Consider the following 19,053-nt stretch of genomic DNA (forward strand, 5'->3'; position numbering starts at 1 on the left):
GTAGCCTTCTCTGTCATTCGTCTGTGTTTGTGGCATGTTTGTATGTCTGAGGACGGCTCCTCGTGTCCTTGATGAAAACATCTTTGTGGCACACTTATGAAATGGTGGGAGTGCATTTGATAAGCGCTAAGCGTTACACAACACTAACTGCCGCTGTCACACGGAAATGAATATTGATGATCTCAGGCCCCGTGATGCATTCTGGTTGACATGCAAGAGCCATACCATTAAACTATCTACATTCTCATACACAATCACATCATCTGGCAGCAAACCATGTATATTAAAATCTAGAGTAAAAACTTTAACCACATCAGCTGACAAATACACTATGAATTAATGCCACTATGTGATAAAGTCATCAAGATGAGATGAAGAAACCTGCTAAATTCTTAAAAATGGTTAATTGAACAGAAATGTGCCACGACAAGTCTTCACATAGCACAAAAACATCAAATTACATCACACGTGTTATTAAAGTGTTCTTCTAAATATATTCCCATATTGTGAGTGGAACACAGCTGTAACTACTGTTTAAGTAAGTTCAATCTTTGTAGTAATTCGTCATTTCAAAATCTCCGAAGTCCCCAAAATGAGGATGAGTATATTGTGCCATGTTTGCCAGGACGTTGCTGTTTTATTAAAACATGTGGCCAGACACACACGTTAGCCTTAGCTTGGTCTCTCAACTTTATCATAGAACATCAAAGACATCATAATGATTTTTACACTCGACATTCTGAAGCCTCAATATTAAATGATTATTAAATGATGATATTGATGATATTAAATGATTTCCCGCCACAGTTTTTTGTTATTTTAGCTAGAGGGTGTGGCGCTAAGATGCAAGCTAAAGCTAACAAACTGCCTTCATAAACTGATTAAAAAAGATGCACATATCTGCTAATTAGTGAGACATTACAGAAAGACATCTGGCTACTCACGCACCAAAACTAAAGTACAACCTTCCTGGTCAATCTGCACCACACAACAAGCCTCATTATTTGTTTGAAAGGCCACAAAAGGGAAGTAGGCTGGAGTAAACCACACAAATGACAATCAGTAGACCATGGTTCATTTCCCGCTTGAGAGCTTTGTTATTGCACTTGGTTTTGTTTTGTTTCACTCATTGAGTAGTTTCATTTTCTCTCACTGTTTACTTATAACCACCAAAAATAAACTGCTCAAAAGAATTATGGGGAACACTAAAATCAAAGCGTGATGAATCAAATATTTAGTTTAAAGTCTTTACTGGCATGTCTTGTTTAATTTATTGAGAATAAAATCACAGCAACAGTTAATGGAAACCAAAATCATCACGTTTTAATGGTAGATTTAAAATTACCAAAAAAGGTTTAGGTCTATTCTTCACATTTTCCCGTAAATTCTGAGCAGTGTACTTGGTTATAGTTATAAAAAGATGGTTTGATGAGCATATTCCTGTTCACATCATTCATTTTGTGTAGTGAAAACTAAGACCAGAGAGCGAGGAGCTGAATTAACTACAGAGAGATTCTGACCAAACTATCAACGAGCCGGGATAAACAGTTGCATCAGGAAGGGCATGTGTTGTGAAAGCTTCACCAAATCAAACATCAAGAATGCGATTTTCGAACTGGACCGGTCTAGGCCTTGGGTTAATGTTGGCCAACAAAGCGCTGGTGGAAACTGTGCTACAGGAAAGGGGGAAGGCTTGTTAGGAGGCATCGAGAGAGAAGGAAATGCAGGAGTGAGGAGGTGACAGCGGCACTTTAAATGTTGGGACTGTGACTGGTAACAGAACAGAGATGGCTAACATGATGGTTATTGCTTATTTGTCAGATTATTTTTCAGCTCATCAACAACTTTCAGTATTCATCAGAAAGCCAAGCAAATGCTAAATGGAGTCTTAAAATGATGATGTCATTTAAAGAAAAAGAAACAAAGCCTACCCAGACCTTAAGAAAATTTCCCACTCAATGCCTCCTTTGGCAGCAAGAAGTATTTGTAATAACTGGCAGTGCGACGCTCATGTTGCTGTAGTCATAAATTGCAGGGACAAGGTAAAAAACTTGGGCGTGTGGTTCGACATGGTACTCTCTTTCGAGTCTCATGTAAAAGAGATAACAAAGACCGCCTTTTACCATTTGAGGAACATTGCCAGAATCAGACAAGTTTTGTCAAGCGACACTGCAGAGGTTCTTGTCCATGCATTTGTGTCCTCACGTATTGATTATTGTAATGCTCTTCTTTCTGGCCTACCAAAGAAAAGTTTTAGAGGTCTACAGATGGTGCAAAATGCAGCTGCTCGCATTTTTAACAAGAACTGGGAAATTTGAGCACATTAGCCCTGTTCTGAGATCTCTGCATTGGCTACCTTGTCAGGTTCGAGCAGATTTTAAGGTCCTGCTGCTCACCTACAAGGCTTTAAACGGATTGGCACCTTCATACCTCTCTGACCTTTTACATCTTTATGTTCCATCCCGTGCTCTCCGATTGCAGGACTCTGGCCTTCTAAAGGTTCCTAGAGCCAGAAAAAAGACTATCGGAGAGCGTGCTTTTTCTTTTTGTGCCCCGTTTCTGTGGAACAACCTCCCTCAAGATATTAGGCAGGCATGCTCTGGTGAGGTTTTTAAAACTAAGCTGAAGACACATTTGTTCACCCTGTCTTACATGTCTTAATTCTATTGCTTTTAGTTTTTAAATTTTTACTGTTTTTAACTTGTATTGTGTCTTTTACTTGTATTGCTATGTTTCGCTTTTATTTTATTTATCTTTTTAGTTTCAAATAGTTGTACAGCACTTTGTTTGAAAGAGCTTTATAAATAAAGTTATTATTATTATTATTATTATTAGGTGGAGGCAAGGATTAAATGGTGGACCCTTTTGTAAAGAGTTTAGGAAGGAGCTGAGACGGGTTCTAGGTGTTAGGGAAAAGTTAACAAGTTACCAAGTTCCAAGCGATCCGATCAGGAACTAAAAATGTGACGTTGTCAGACTGATTGGCTGGTCAGTAGTGTTACTCGATGAGTCATGACAGCGTCTCTTTAATGAAAAGCAAAACTTCCATTCTTAGAACTCGGCAACAAAGGAAATGGCTACAAAAACCAACGCCGTGGTCCTCGAGACTGACGAAAAGCCAGAGAATAGTATGTGTGGCTGAACACACAGGAAAGAGAAAAAGACTGAGAGAAAGATGAGCTAAATGACAGAGATGGAAATATAACAAGTGAGAGACAGATGGGTTCAAATTGGGGGTGGGATTACATCAGGGATTGGCTGTGAACCCTTTGTTATATATGACATATATGTGATTATGATATTGTAATCTGTAGTGAGAGCAGGTGGAACGGTGGATGTATGCTCTCGAAAGAAGACAGCAAGAGTAAAGGGGAAGGTTACAAGATGAGAGCTACTAAAGTGTATTGTTCGGAGATGACGGCACCAACAAAAACATAATGAACAGCTAAGGGTGGATGCATGGAAGAAAGACCACAGAGGAGGTTCATGGATGGAGTGAAGGACATGCAGAGGGCCAAAGGAGGATGCTAAGGAGAGATGGAGGTCAGCCACCGCTCAAGGGAGCAGACAGAAGACGTTTCAGCAGACAGTGAAGAAATGACAATAACAGACAGCATCTACTCTTCAGGACCACTCAGATTTTTAGCCACTAAGGCAGATTTATTGGCCAATCAGAGGCAATGTTTATCTTTTTTTTAACATCAGAAGTGCCAGCAAACCAGAACAGCTTATTTAGACTTACATGTGTTTGTTCTTTCTATATATGTGAATAAATGAATAAATAACTAAGACTGTTAATAGTTTCCTCCTTGAATATTAAATTTTATCATTACAAATAAATACAATACTAACTTCTGAAGGTATAACATATATAGTGGCATTCAGGGAAAAGAAAGCTAATAGACATTTGCACTTTCTCTTAAATAGAGACGTTTTCATTATTTGATTGTTTCTTTTATTTGTTCTCACTGCAGATAGCAGTTTCCATTTAAAGTGCAGACCTGCTCTCAGCTGAGCACATGACAGCCTTCTATCTTGTGTGGCAGTGCCAACATGCTCTGTGGTTTCAAGGCCCACGTAAATGTCAGAGCTTAAACTGAAGCATATTGTTGGATCAGATGCACTGGAGTAGAACCACTGCCTTTCTGCTGCATACACACAGACATACTGTCTCCTCTATTAGGCAAACTGCTGTTGATGCACACAATGTCTCTGACCCCTGATCTTGGTGAGTACCGGCCGTATTCTTGGATTAGATGCTAGGGCTCGTGCATATTCCCCATCTATTTGCAGACAACCAAAGTTCAGCCATTGCAAACAATTTATTCATGGCGCTGTCCATCCCAGCCAACACCACTAATGTGCAAACCTCTGAATATGGAGCAGAGAGGGGAGAACAGCGATACAGTGAGAATGACTCATTAAGGAAAAAGACGGGAAAGTGGTGAGGAGTCATTGGACACGTTGGTGACTTGGTAACTGGTAATGTGTTATCGGCTAGCAGGGGCACGACCCTTGCAATAGCAAGGTGTCAGAGCATCCTGCTGTCACCACACAGGGCTGGCTCCAAATCTGGGTGACACCATGGGGGCTGGGTAGCAGGGGGTTTAGGTCAAACTAGATGACACCCCATAGTCAAAAGAGGTGACATCTGAATCAACCCTAACACCAGCAGGGGAAAATGTACTGTGGTTCCTGCAATTTACAGCAATTTACCTCTTAAAGACCTTGCGCACTCAGCGATGAGAGACCCTGATGTGAGCAGTATATGTACATGTAACTACCACATAGCATTTGGACTACATCAGGGCACGGGCTCAAGAACACTTGTGATTTTTAACAGTGTTAAAAATCACAAAAAAGATGGAGAAGCCATGTTTTCTGGACCTGAGCATATCTAAGATCAAACTGGCCTTCAGGCTAAAGAGGCTACTGTTTGTTTAAGTTCATAGACGTGCATTCATGCAGATGACATGAGTGGCTTGCATGTCTGCAAAAGCTCCACTGATCCTGAGCGTATGTGCAGATTTGGTTTATTTATCAAGAGAGGCCTCACACTGTCGTGCAGCTGTACCAACAATAACTGATCTCAGTAGCTATTTTTAAAAATAATGACAGCATAGAGTAAAACATGCTGCTAATATTACATTTAAAGGCAACATCTTCTTTTTTAAAAATCTTGGTTTCAGCTTTTGATACATTTGCACAATTTTACTTATATATAAGCTTAAATGATCGATTTGTTCACCACAGGCTGGTTTCATTGACATTTATTATTATTATTACACAGCATTTCGACTTCTTTTGAAGCCGGCTGGTATAAGCATGTGTACGATGGAGAATCTGAAGCAATAAAGCATACACATAACTTACAACAAGCATGATGCTGAAACCCCTGCTGAAGCCAGCTAAAGTCACATTAGGAGTTTCCTCTTGAGAGCAGAAACAGTTGTACTGCACACGGAGTCAGCACACGTCAAAACCAATGAAAATAAATCGACACGTTTTAGATTCCTCACAGTTTCTGATTAAAACATGTCAATGGCTTCAAATCTCAACAGAACCTGACTTTGGACCCGTGTGGATCAAACACGTTTGTATGAGTCTGCTATCGAGCTGTGACACTGCAACAAGCCTCGCCGTCTCCCCTCCATGCTACTCCAGGACAAATTGCACCTACAGCTTTGGTACTTCAGCAGGCCTGTCTGGCTGCCGCCACCGGGGCGAGAGGCTGTCGAGTGATGGCGGAGAGCAAGAAGTAGAGAAGCCACACAAAGAGAGCGAGGTGGAGGTTTGGCGGCGGGGCTGTTGAAGTTGAAGCCTGTTCTTTTGTGGCGCCCTGCCTTCTGATCATTTACATCAAGTTGACATTCGGAGAGTTTACTCTGGGGTCTGTAATTGTATTCTTTCGCCAGTTCTGCATTGCCAACCATGAAAATGGAATCTTATCAACCCTGACCAATTTTTAATGTACAAAATGAATTGGCAGGGGTTCAAAAAAGGGGGAGCTACAATTCAAATCAGGTGAATGATACACAGCCATTTTTTTGCCCCCACCCCCACCTTAAACACACACACACACACACACACACACACACACACACACACACACACACACACACACACACACACACACACACAACCTCTCGCCACCTTATCACCCTTTGCTTTCATTTGGATTTATTTCTCTTTCAAAGGCAGGGCAAGCTTAGCTGGGACAACTCAAGCTAAAAATACACGTGTGTGGGATTCTGCCTGTGTACTCACGCATACTTGTATGTATCTGGATATACATACTGCACTAATACTGTATGTGAGCATGTTTTTCTGTGTGCTTTGGGTGGTGGATGAAGAAACGCATGGAGGATTTGTTTCAGAAAACAGTACAAGGGGTTACTCGCCACGTGTTTACGGGCACTTTCAGGGCAAGTGCACTGATTGGACTGATGAACCTAAAGAAGGAAAGTTCCACTCCTCCTATAGCTTTACATTTTGTGACAAACAAACATTTTTTATTTAGGGGTTTTAGAAAAGATTTTGTTTTTTTTCCCGTGTATTCAACATTAAGCTTGTGTTTTATTTTTGCATCTACATGTGAGAATCTAACTGAGTGAGCAGATCAGATAACCTCCATGTCAGCCCATATCCACAGCTGGCTCAGCTGATGCCTTTTTCCAAACTTATCTCAGATTTAAGCTGCTCACTTACAGCTGCTGTGCATCTACAAGCCACTTTGTAACCCGCCTCCACCCTACATCACTGAAACTCTGTCTTCCCTGTGCTGTGGTGGTTACACCTGCTGCTCTCTGCACCTTTGAGCTTTAATGTATGCATATAGAAGGATGAGAAGATGTGTTCTCTCCAAATATATGAGGGACGGCATGATGAGGCTAATATGGGCTTACTACAAGTATAATACACTTTAATGCACAAGCAAATATAATTTTGGACTATATTGGTCCTGAGTGAAATCCCATTATTTTAATTATTTTCATATATTTGTCAGACACAAAATAATAAAACAATCTTACATAGATATATCTGAAACCTTGTGATCCAAGTTTCCCTCTTTTTTATTCTTTTTTATGATCTTTGATAGTGGGTTAATGTTTGATAAATATTCAATTTATCTATAAATGTATTGTAAAAAAACTTCAAATTAAAGAAACTTTAATCTGTTAAGGATTTGGATCACAGATCACATTCCCTTCGTCTCATTAGTGTCCTGGAAAGGAAAGCATAGGAAACAAATTGCATTTTTTAAAATCAAAGACCTGCGTAGACTTTACTACTACTACTTATTCAATTCTATTCAGTTTTATTTATATGGCGCCAAATCACAACAACAGTCGTCTCAAAGCACTTTATATTGTAGAGTAGATCATACAATAATAGATATATATATATATATGTATATATATATATATATATATATATATATATGTATATATATATATATATATATATATATATATATATATATATATATATATATATATATATATATATATATTTGATTATTTGATTTGGGTTGGAGGAACAAACAGGGGGTGAGACTGGCATAATATTTTAATCAAATTGTCATGAATGAGTAGATACAATTAGGGAGGCTGTCAGTCACCGAGGCAGGGATCCTGTTGCTCGTCTATCACGGAGCAGATGGGGAGTGGAATGAGTGGAGGATGTCTACTCAAAGTGAGTACAAAGGCAGTGCATGAGTACCAGTCCAGCTACCATTGTTTGGGAACAGGAGATGGACTAAGAGGGAACCTCATCATCTGAAAACTGATAACACACATAACTGTACAAACAGGAACAGGAAGTGCAGACAAAGACAGGACGGGAGTCTAATGATGCAAAAGAAAGACAAGTGTACAGTGAAGAGGTAATAGACAAAAGCACAGAACAAATCAGCAATCCACCATGTACCCCCCACTCCTTATTTCCCTTTCTTCCACTCCAGTTGTTTGCATGAGCACTCTTAAGCCTAAACAAGTGTGAAAACTGTTGCTTATTAGCCCAGTTTGGGCCCGGCCTGACTTTCCACACGTGCATAAAGACTGTCTCTGTTATCTGTGATCTGGAAGCACTGGGCCGTCTGCTCATGGTGAGATAATCAATTTATGATGTACATACAGAGGGCCAGGGTTGGTTTCCCTTAATTGGGCCATTACTTGAGCGAGAAGCATTGACTAACGACAAAGGGTTATGTTATTATTAGCTAGACACTGCATTATTTTTCCCTCCAGTGATTTCGTTGGCTGGTTTTCCACCACCCAGTTAGGAAAGGCAAACAAATCCATTGTAGTTCTGAGTTGAGCTGGTACCCAGTCATTCTTTTTTCAAGGGAAAAGCATCAGATGTGCTGAGGATATAGCTTTCTGTGTAGAGCAGATTAAAGCATCCTCTATCTGTGGATTACATACGTACACAAACAGGGCTGTCCTCGTTCACGCCCCGCCCTCACATCACACTGCAGTTGTGATTTATCAGATTAATTTGTCTGAGTCAGTTCTTCACGCCATGAGACACACTAAGGAGCAAATTGACATGTTACCAGACACACTAAGGAAAGGTATCTCCATGAATATCTGGTAAAACTAATTAGACAGTGGATGTCAGATGGAGTGACTGATGTCAGATGTGATGACACGCATGACAGAAGAAATGAGCTCAAGCCAAATCAAACGTAAAGAGCAATGAAACAGTAAGGCAGACACCTCGTCCCCTCTTTCCTGATCCATGTAGTTCACAGTGAATTTGTGAAATATGATGGAGGCTCGTGATGCTCTGTGTTGACTCCTACAGCACGTTGGTCCTTGAATGAAGCGTGGTAGGATGGTCACTTGGTGATCAGTCCTAGTTTACTCAAGTACTCGTTTATCATCCATCCATCCATCCATCCATCCATCCATTCGCTTCCGCTTATCCTTTTCAGGGTCGCGGGGGGCGCTGGAGCCTATCCCAGCTGTCATAGGGCGAGAGGCGGGGTACACCCTGGACAGGTCGCCAGTCTGTCGCAGGGCTAACACACAGGGACAGACAACCATTCGCACTCACATTCACTCACACATTCACACCTAGTGGCAATTTGGATTATCCAATTAACCTATCCCCACAAGCTGCATGTCTTTGGACGGTGGGAGGAAGCCGGAGTACCCGGAGGGAACCCATGCAAACACGGGGAGAACATGCAAACTCCACACAGAAAGACCCCGGCCTGATGTTGGAATTGAATGTTTATCATAATGAGCTAAAAAAATCCTATTAGGATACACCTGATAGAGCTTTTTATTCACACTGTAAGAGTGCAAACCTGAGTGTGTGTTTAATAGTTAAGAGTTTCAGTCAGTTTTATAACCTCTGTGGTATAAACAGCCTCCTTACATGAGTCTATGCCAGCATAGGAGGGTCTGCTGAACAGCTGAATCTTGGATTCATGACAAACTATGTGGCTTCATCCTGGTCCTAAGTAATGCACCAATATTGTTTGTATTTGAAGATGTGTGGCTGTGTGCTGTGAGGGTTTCATTGGGGGTACAGTGACCTGTAGTTACAGGTCATTCCTGCACAAATAGTCAGAGAGGTTGGTCTATAATGGTGGTAATTAGTGGGATTCGTGCAGCAGGAAGATCAGGAGCACTGAGTGTGAATTGTGAGCAAAAAGCTCATCAAAGACCTGAAAGGTTTGCTGTCACTTTGTTCTTGTATCATTTCATGTCAGTTCCAGTTCCAGTGGGGCAAACATTTCTTAGACAGGGAAAGTGAGGATGGTCACCACAAGTGGTCTGTAATCCATCCATTCTCTTCCTCTTATCCTCCTATCAGGGTCATGGTGAGGCTGGAACCTATTTAAGTCATCTTAGAGGCAGAGGCAGACCCTGCTGAGGCCGACAAATCTGACAGGGTCGACACAGAGAGACAGAAAATCCTTCACACCTGTGGGCAGTTAACCTAACCCCACTAAGTACATGTCTTTTGACTGTGGCAGGAAGGAGGAGTATTTGGAGAGAACCCAAACAAACATGGAGAGAACATGCAAACTCCAAACTCTGTAAGGTGTACCATAAAAGCAAGATCCTGCAGCCACTGGTTTTCCCTTTTGCTCCATGAACTGCCCAAACTCTTCTAATAGGTCAGTGAAATGCTGCAAGAAGGGTCAGGGTTGTTAACATGTAGCATGGTAGCTCGCTTCCATGAGGTTTCCTGGTGTGTTTGGGGGATGATATTATTATTGTTTTAATTCTTTGTTTATCCTTACTTCTCATTCTTGCTTATCCTTACTCTATTAATTATAAGTTGGAGTTTTTCCTGACTTGTTGTGTTCGCTGCTTTGAACTCTGCTTCCTGACTGGTTGAATTTTTCTGGACTTACCAACGTTTAGTATCAATTTTAAATGTCATGCCTGTTGTTTTAGAACAAAAGAAAGGTTTCAGACTTTTTTTCAGTGACCAGTCAACACATGGTGTGATATGAAATGGACAGAATCTCTACCAAACATTGAACCCAACATAAATATACTCAGTATAATGTTGTGTGACACATGGAGGAGCTCACTTTAGCATTCCAACACTGTGGAACATGATCACAAAGTTTTATCCTCGCGCACGCTGGTTTGTTACATTATGCGTGCTGTTATCAATAATCATACTAAATGTGTCTTTGCTAATGTGTTGTGCCTGAGGCCGGAGCCACTGAGGTGGAGGGTAGCCTGGCTGAGAGCCCCGTTCATGCCACTGTGATTTCTAGTCATTTGTCTACATCATGGGCCCGTGCATCAGGCTGAGATTGAGCTCCAGCCAAGCTCTACCACTTAATCAGCAGGTTAATGCCAGCCTCTAAGGGAGGAGGGGGAGGGAGGTGTTAGCCATATTGGGATTCCAGCCCATTTACAACGCGTGCATAGAAAATTACCTAGTGCCCATGAGTCGCATAATAGGAGAGTGGGGGGAGGTGACGACGGAGGGAGCGAGAGACGCTATTATGTCCAGAAGAATTATGCTGCTCTTACCTTTCCCTGTCCTGCTCTGTGCTCTCCTTTCTCCGGCGCCGCTCAGACCTGCCCGTCCTCCTCCATTCCAGCTCCAGCACCCTTATCTGTGTGTCTTGTCATTTTAATTCTTCCCCCCATCCCTGTTATTTTTTTCCTTTATCCTGTTCTTCTCTGTCTGCCACCTCTATTCTGGGGAACATGGCATCCCAGGGCCCCAGTGAAATATAGCTGCCTGTTTGCGTGTGTGTATGTGTGCGAACACTCCTGCACACATCGTGCACTGGCAGTATGGTCTCACTCAATCAGATTTGCATAAGTAACCTCTCAGCAGGCCTGCTCCACTGGCCAGGTGCGTTGCTCTATTTGCATATAGAACTGTGAGGCTCCCCAGAGTCACTTTAGACTCCAGTGACTGCTGAGTGAGCCCACATGAAATCTGAATTAAAAACCCTCCTCCTGCCCGTCTGACACCCTCCTCCATCCCTGCCCATCTACATACTTTACTTCTCTTCCCTTCCTTCTCCTCCTCCTCCTCACATATCAGCGTATCTACCTGGAAGGCTACCCCCAGCTCTACTATAGTGTTAAATTTGCCCCCAAACATTTCTCAGACTGCTCACCCCACCACACAGTAACTCGAGCACCTACTGAGCTCGCCGGATACTCATCAGTCATCAGCTTGCTGCCTTTTAACCTTATCTCTTTCGGATTGTGCCACTTAAATTAAATTGTGTAAAGTCAGGACAGATCCTTCACTTTATATGACATTTATCCATGTTTTAAACTAATTTTCCAAAGAACAAAAAGGGCCAAGGAAAAAAGCAGAAGGTTCAGTGTTGTCAGTGCATCAGCTTCTCTTTTCTTCTGATTGCATCGTCAGATTAAAGCACTTTTGACAATCCATTTGTTGCAACTGATCCAAGCATGACACTTGAGATTTTCTGTGCCAGTCTACACCTTGCATCTTTCAGCCAATAGTTTTGCTGTACGTAGTTCAGCTCCAGCTCTCAGAAGGGCTATTTGGGTTCCAAGTGCCGCAGTCTGTTAGCATTAGCCACCTATTCCCCCATCATGCTGGGGAGGACTGATTTTAATTTTCATATATCACTGTTGTAATGCGTCCTCAAGCTTTCTGTCTGCTTTCTTTAAGATTCTGTGCCAATATTATTTGAAGGAAACTCGTGGCTTAGACAATAATTGGGTAAAATATACATAATATACAAATTTAATTATGTGAATAATTGGATAGCTATACCCCGTTCCTAGCTTTATTTTGCATGAACACAACATATCTTTTGAGTATAGAGCACTTACGATAATTCAATTCAATTTTATTTACATAGCGCCAATTCACAACAACAGCCGCCTCAAGACGCTTTATATTGCACAGTAGACCCTACAATAATAGATACAGAGAAAAACCCAACAATCATATGACCCCCTATGAGCAAGCACTTTGGCGACAGTGGGAAGGAAAAACTCCCTTTTAACAGGAAGAAACCTCCAGCAGAACCAGGCTCAGGGAGGGGCGGGGCCATCTGCTGTGATTGGTTGGGGTGAGAGAAGGAAGACAGGATAAAGACATGCTGTGGAAGAGAGACAGAGATTAATAACAGATATGATTCAATGCAGAGTGGTCTATTAACACATAGTGAGTGAAGAAGAAACACCCAATTATTGAGATTTAAATTTATAATCTGAATACGTACTTCCTGGCCACATTATTTTATAGAAGAGAAGGTCTAACTTTAGGCCTACAAGGTCTTGACAGGAGACACAGGCTTGTGCAGAGTATGCTTTGCAAAAGTGAAACCGAAAGCAGAGTCTGAGTGCAAGTATTTTGAGCAGGTTATTTTATTATGCATTTATATCTTTGATTAAGCTTTGATTAAGTTTTAAAGTTTTAAGTTTTAACAGTTAAGCAGTCTCGTTTATATTTTGGGTAACATCATTTGAGTGTGACATTTAGACTAGAAATTACACATATAGTTTCAACTGTGTACGTGCTGGCCTTCTGTCTAGTGGAAAGGTTACAAGGTCTAGCTGGGGAGCTGAGAGGTGAAACAAAGTGCAAGCAGAAGCTGACACACACATACACCCACATACACACACATATCGTAGATAGACTCAGTTATATAGGTAAAAGTTAATTATGTTTTGCTTGCAACTGCAAAATTGTGCGTGCATATGTGACTGTTTGATGAAGAAGCAGGTGCAGGATGTTCCAGAGACAAGCGACAGCGAAGGCGAGCTTGTGGGACGACACCTGGATGGAGACGAGACGATGTTCTTTTTAAACTATGTTAAAAGTCATTGTGCTTTTGGACTGACGTATGTTTTACTGAATCTGCCTGACAACAGGAGAGGGGCTGTACTGTTTCACCCCTATAAATACTGTGTTCTGACTATTGTAAGAGAGTTCAACACTGAATCTGTACAGTGTTGGCTCCACGCTGCGTGTATTCATTAAAATGTCGTCTAACTTTACCCGGCCGGATCAGTGGTCGTTATTTTGGAATCCCCCTCAATTTATGAATCTTAACATTTGGGGGCTCGTCCGGGATTGAGGGGGATTTTGGAGGTGTAGGCGGAGAGATCCGGGGTCCGTGGTGATTAGACGGGCAGACGCTAATCAGTGGTGAAAGTGAGGAGGCATTCCCCGGGGCATTTAAAGGTAAGACACTGCCTGTTGAAATATATTTCCAAAAAGTGTCAGATTGGACATGACAAAATTAAAGTCTACTCACTGAAATTACTGGTGAATGTCTGTTTTGATTTTGGTGAAAATCTCATGAAAACTGAAGTTGAAGTAATGATAAAGAAATGAAAGTGATAGAGTGACAGTACTGAGTTAAAGAGAATAAAGGAAAAGGAAAAGAGTTAAAGTGAGTTCGAGTCTCACGTAGAAAGTAGGGAATTTGGTCATTTTTGTGGGTTCGAGTCCCATTGGTCATTGGCTCTATTCTGTGATGGTCATTTTGTGGGTTCGAGTCCCCTATGTCCACAAGGATAGGTCTGCCTGAATCTTACTCCTGATTTGGAGTGTAGATGGTGGGTTCAAATTATTCTAAATCCTTCTAGAACGACAGCGGCGTCTGTTAAGAAGCGCATTTTCTCGGAGGCAACGCTCCCTCCTGGATAAAGACGTTTATCCTTGACCTATCGGCGAATAGGGTTAGTACGGCCGACAGCCGGGAAGAACTGGGGAACCTTCAAAATTGCTAGGAGTTCGAGTCTCCTATTTGCGCTTGTTTGGCTACTGGTAAATTAAGTTAGGGTTAGAAATCTGGACAGAGCAGTTCGAGTCTGGCCTGGTGAATTGGTCGCAAAAAAGCAGAGGCTTTATCGGTTGGACCGTTAGGATAAATTTATCTAAATTATGTAGGAGCTAAAAGGCCTAAAATCTGTGCAGTTGTAATTATAAGACGTCTCTGTAATATAAAATATGAGATCTTTGTCTGCGAGGAGTTTCTGAGTCATCGGTGCACTGCCGGATGTGCACTGATGGTGTGTGTGTGAGAATGCAAATGAGGAGCGGTGACGCGCATGGAGAGTGTTGCTTTCAGTTTAGAGTGTGATTGAGCTTTATAACTATTGTTTGAAAAATGGCTAAAAGCCTGTGACTGAGAGGCTGGTTTTGCTCACTAGAATGGTATAAATAGAGTTTGAATTCATTACTGTAGATGTATAGGAGTTGACTGACCTTTGATAGATATATATAGATTGTGTGCATTGTACAGTACCTAAGACCAATATATTACTTTAAGTAGTAACCTATCTTGAGCCACAGATCCTGGTGTGTTTTATTTTTCCAGATATGTGTGTGCTGTGAGAATGATTAGAGGTTTAAATAGTTTTTCTTTGACTTGCTTTTTCTGATTATGAAAAGCATGTCTAAAGTACTGTTAGGAGAGCGTATTTGGAGTGATTTGAACTGTGTGAATGTTGTGAGTAGAAATGCAAAGAATTTAGTATATCTAAAAGGCAGTGTGTGTGAGACGATTCATGATGTCTGAAAGAGGTTAGAATATTTAAAGGTGTGCATGAAATAAGGGTGTATTGTTTTTAGACGAAGATTTAGTAGAACTAAAGAGGGTTTGTAGACTGTAAATATGGAAAACAAGAGTTTGATTAATCTGTAGAAACAGGAAAGAGAGACAGAAAATACTGTGCTGCTGTGTGTGAGAGGAAGTGGTGGTTGTGAGAGGAACTTTGCATGCCCATAAAAGGAGCTGACTGTGTCAAGACAGCTGACAGAGAGAAACAGACGAGTTAAACTCTAAGAAGATGAAGCGAATGAATGTCTTAAGAGAAAGTAATAAAATTATATTAATTATATGTTTTAGAAAAGAGAAAGACCGAGAAAATAAATAGAAGAACTAGCAATTACATTAATGAATTGAAAACGCACGTACACAATTGTTATATGTGAAATTATTGTTGGAAAGTTTAATACACACATGAAATAAAGAAAGCAGTTTACACTCCTTTAATTTCCAGAACCAGTGTGTCCCCTAAGCTGATAACACCATTGCCCAGTTGGCCCCTGTATCAGGCGAGTACGGAAGGCTGGATAGCCCATGACGGGTAAGATCCCACCTGAAAATCCTGGGACAACCTAAGGCAGGCACAGTCACGACTACTTGACCTAAGTCCGTGTGAGCTCGGACTCACTGGTGGAGATGGGACTTCAAGGGTACAGCCGCTGGGCAGAGGGGAAATGTCATTAACAATGACCAGTGATGAGCCAAAGAGAGAAAAACACGCTGTCTAAAAGGAGTCTGAAACACAGTAAAAGAAACATTTACAAAACCACACATACAAACAGAAAACGCACTAACCTTACAGAGACAAGCTCAGGAAGATTAATGCATAGACATTGATTAAACCTGGCTAAGAACACAAACATATGTAATTAAATCAGCTTGCTAATTTCATGAGTGTTAAAATAGGTGTGAATGTTTAATAAAATAGACTTAAAGCTTGAAGTTGACTCAAAAGAAGCTGTATGACAGGGGAGTGAGTTATGGAAAAAACAAACAAAAGAAAAGTGATTAAAGTAGTTTTTAAAAGAGTGAGTTAGGAGTGCTCTTGCACTGATTGATCAAAGCAAGTGATTAGTATAGAAAGAAAATGAAAATGATTGAATAATGTGTTAAGGTTTAAACAGGCATTTCTCTTGTCAAGTTAACTTGTTGAGGTATGACTCAGTATGCAAATCAGCTGGAGTGAGTGGTGACGAAGACACTTCCTGTGTGCGTGTGTGACTGAGGCTTTCAGTTGAGGAAACAGAGCAGTGACTGGGGAGGATTATTTGGACAAATATAATGGTAAAGTAATAGGATAATTGATTACGGTGGTCAGGTCTGTTCAGAGGGGCAGATTTGGACAGGAAATTTATAATTTAGTGATGATACGTTATTGTAATGGGTGTATATCTTATGCTGAATCTAAGTATTGTGAAGTGTCTAGGGAGACATTGTTGTGTGGAAAACGGTGCAGCTTTTGACGAGGTTTTCGGTGTGTTGAACGAGTGACATTTAAGATTGTGTAAGATTTTTGAGGTTGTTGTTTTTAATTTTTAATAGAGGGAGTTTTAATGCATAAACATTGATCAAACATGGAGATGTGTAAGGGGGCCCATTAGTTTGGTAACAGTGCACTTAGAAAAACCTGTCAGGTGATTTTGTTTTGTGTTTTGATGAGCTAATAATCAGCTCTCTTTTTCTCATTTTTGTTTTGAAGCAGGCCTGGAAGAGAGTGGACTAACGGCGCTGAGAAAATTCTCGGGAGAACAAAATGTAAGGTGGGCTTTTCAGATTGTAATTGGCTGAAGAGGAGTCCATCGTGGGGACCTGATTGGTGGTGTGTCTCTGTTTAAAAGGATTGTAGCGATTCAATCCAGTCAAAAGCCTAAAGGACTATTTTCCTAATCAGGAAAACGAAATAAAACAAATGATTGAGCTCATTTTGCTGATGTGGAGTATCTCATTATTTGCGTGGAAGGCCCCATATCAGCAAACATCATGTGTAAATGCGTGTGAGTGAATGTGAGTGACTGGACCAAGGTGGGGGTGAATGAATGTGGACAAACAATTTACCATGCCAGGATGAGAAGGGGATGTTGATTTTTGAGTTGTTTGGAGAAAATTTCTGTTTTACTGACTGGGGGTAGATTATGTTAATACATTATAAAATGCTAAATGCGAAAAGGGAAACATTTTTTGATGTAACTCAAGTTACCATTAACTGAAGTAACACATGATTGATAACTGTTCTGTTTTAAGTTTATTTTTGGTATAACACAGATTGGATCATAAAGGGGGAGAGTTGGTTATGAAATGTAAAGTACAGGTTTTGTTTCCAGGAATTTCCAAGGATCCAGACTTTGCATGGAGCAAGGAGTTTGAGAAGATTTGACATAATGATTAAATTGATTTTATTCCTTAAACACAGGTTTTCAGGGTCGGAGCCGAATACTTGAGAGGAAGATTGCACATTGCTGAGGTGCTTGGAGAGATGATATGACTAACCTTTTTTCCCTTTAATTTCTTAAGCCCGGGTGACACATTTCGAGTTTTATTTGGACACACATGTGATGTGTCCAAAATAAAAAAGGGGAGATTGAAATAAGTTTTAGGATCATGTAGTGATATTTATTTTGTTTTGTTTGATAATTTAGATATGGTAACACTGAGGCAGAAATTGAAAGGATTTAAATGATTTAAATGAACTGAATTTGGTTTAGAAGATAGAATGCTGTGTTCATAAGAAGCTGTACACGAAAACTTAAAGGGAAATTGTGGGAATAATAATAATAATGGGGAAGATTAGTGAAGATTTTACGAGTAGGAAAATGTGTGATTTCTTTTGATGTTTAGAATAAGCTGTTATAATGTAGGCTTTAGAAACAGATATTAAATAGATTTATTTCTAGGGTAGAGGAGAGCTTTTTATGAGGATGTTAAAAGTGTCACTGACCCAAAGGAATAGCATTGAAGATTATATACCTAGAAATGATTTCATACACATTGCATTCTGTGCCTTTAAAGGAGTTGTGGCTCAGAAAGTCGTCTCTTGAGGGTTATAAACTTTTGATTAGCGTTAATGATTAGCCAATCTATTGTGAGAATGACCTGAGTTACTGGAGGATTGCACACGCTTACAGACATATGGAATTCTTAACACACATGACAGTATTGAGTTGAGGCCAAGGGCCTGAAATTCCTTTAGCTTTTATCTGGATTTGAGTTGGCTCACTAACAGGTGACAGAAAAGAGGAACTGAATAGGAGTTTGCTTGTAACTAAACTGTGCGACATGTAAAAGATTGCGATAATACATGCAGCTCTAACTTAGTCTTATTATATAAAATGCAGTTACAGAATAACAAATGCTTGTTGAAGTGACCAAGTTTTTTGCTTTAAAACAGAAGTAAACGGGGAAAGCTTATATATTTTGGTTAAGACTGATAAAGTATAAATTAGAATGTATCATTACATTAAGAGCAGCAAAATGAGATAAAATGTTATACCAAGAATCGAAATAACACAGGAAATGTGGGTTTTAAAAAATTAAGTTAGGGTTAACACATAGTAATTGATTATATGCTTACATCTAGTTGATTAGAATGGTTGTTTTTTCTTCAATCCTTTAGTAGAATAGGCGTTTATGATGATTTTTCTTGTGAAAGGTGATTTTCGATGAGAGTTACATGCAGCTGCGACAGTACAGGATGTTGATGATCAGATAAGGGGAGCAGCAGGAAATATATGCAGGGGCGTGAACGCAGCGCTTTAAGACTGTTAGAATGTTGTAGATTAAAATAAGTGATGTTTAAGACTATATATGAACAAAAGTCAGGAAGAGTTTAAACGAGGATTGAAAGGAAACTAAACTGGGTGAAAAGGGGGTGAAGGAAGTAGATTTAGGACCGGTCACAGCTTATTTGTTTGATTTATTTGTTGTGGATAGAAGTGATTATGACAAAATAATGAGGAAACATTGAAAACATACAACCTTTTGAGGGGACAGATAGGGTTAAAACTAGGAATTGTGTT

The sequence above is a fragment of the Pelmatolapia mariae genome, linkage group LG16_19 (genome assembly GCF_036321145.2).
Source record: "Pelmatolapia mariae isolate MD_Pm_ZW linkage group LG16_19, Pm_UMD_F_2, whole genome shotgun sequence".
NCBI classification, from domain to species: Eukaryota; Metazoa; Chordata; class Actinopteri; order Cichliformes; family Cichlidae; genus Pelmatolapia; species Pelmatolapia mariae.